Raw genomic sequence first — 1,763 nt, 5'->3', positions numbered from 1 at the left:
TTGGCGAACTTCAGTGGGAGTCTTAGGGGTAGGCCAATTCCTTATAGAGTCGATCTTTGCAGGGTCGACGTGGATTCCATCCTTGTTAACCACGTGCCCAAGGAAATGGACTTCTCGAAGCCAGAAATCGCATTTCGAGAACTTGGCATACAGTCGCTCATTGCGAAGGAGTTCGAGGATAAGGCGTAGGTGCTGTTCATGCTCTTCCTGACTTTTCGAGTAGATCAAGATGTCGTCTATAAACACGATCACAAACTTGTCAAGGTAGGGTTTGCATACTCGGTTCATAAGATCCATGAACACTGCAGGGGCGTTGGTCATTCCAAAGGGCATAACGAGGAATTCATAATGACCATAACGAGTTCTGAATGCAGTCTTGGAAATATCTTCATTACGGACCCTTAACTGATGGTAGCCTGATCGCAGGTCAATCTTAGAGTAGTAGCTTGATCCTTGCAATTGATCGAATAGGTCGTCGATTCGAGGGAGAGGGTAGCGATTCTTGATGGTAACCTTGTTCAACTCACGATAGTCAATACACATTCGGAATGTGCCATCCTTCTTCTTAACAAAGAGTACCGGTGCTCCCCAGGGTGACGAACTAGGGCGAATAAACCCTTTATCCAAAAGTTCCTGTAGTTGTGTAGAGAGTTCCTTCAATTCTGCGGGGGCTAGTCGATAAGGTGCACGAGCTATAGGCGCTGCTCCGGGAGCTAGCTCGATTTGGAATTCGACCTGACGATGGGGAGGGAGTCCAGGTAATTCCTCAGGAAATACTTCGGGGTAGTCACGCACTACTGGAAAATCTTCAATCCTCTTTTCCTTTTCCTGCGTGTTGGTAACAAGTGCTAGGATAGCGGTGTGCCCTTTTCGTAAACACTTCTGGGCCTTCAAGAATGAGATAATGCCGGAGATCTCTCCACTTTTGCCACCTTGTACAATGAGGGGTTTGCCAGAACGGCGAGGAATACGAACTGCTTTCTCTTGACAGAGGATCTCAGCGCGATGCTTGGATAACCAATCCGTACCAATAACGACGTCGAAGCTTCCAAGAGTAACAGGGAAAAGATCGATACTAAATGTCTGACCAGACAACTCTAGTTTGCAGCCTTTGACAACATGTGAGGCCTCGATGTTTCTACCATTAGCTAACTCGACAATATGAGGAGTACTTAATAACGACAGCGGACGCTTAAGCTTCTTACTAATACGTAGGGATACATAACTAGCATCGGCACCGGAATCAAATAACACAGAAACATAACGATCATCGAGTAGGAACTTACCCGTCACGACATTGGGGTCATTCCTTGCTTCACCAGCTCCAATCACGAATGCCCTTCCTCTAGCACCATTCCCAGCATTGTTGTTCTGATTGTTGTTCCCAGCTCCCTGATTATTGTTGCGGTTCTGATTCAGTTCAGGACAATCCTTCTTAAAGTGCCCCTCAGCTCCACACTTAAAACATGCCCGGTTGTTTCCCTGCTGCTGTTGCTGTTGGGGTTGTTGCTGATTTTGTCTAGCTGGGAACTGACTTCGACAATCCTTGGCGTCGTGCCCCATCTTGTGGCATCGCTGACACTGGCCCTTGTTACATGCCCCATTGTGGTGCTTGTTACACTTGTTGCACTTAGGGTAGCTTCCCCGGTAGCCACCCTGTTGCTGGGTGCCTTTGTTGTTTTCAGTTTTCCTTTGCTGTGCTGGGGCCTGAGTGGGGTTAGCATCCTTGCTTTGACTTCCTTCCCACTTACGCTTGCTGTCAC

The sequence above is a fragment of the Helianthus annuus genome, chromosome 14, assembly GCF_002127325.2.
Source record: "Helianthus annuus cultivar XRQ/B chromosome 14, HanXRQr2.0-SUNRISE, whole genome shotgun sequence".
NCBI classification, from domain to species: Eukaryota; Viridiplantae; Streptophyta; class Magnoliopsida; order Asterales; family Asteraceae; genus Helianthus; species Helianthus annuus.
This window is presented reverse-complemented; position numbering follows the sequence as displayed.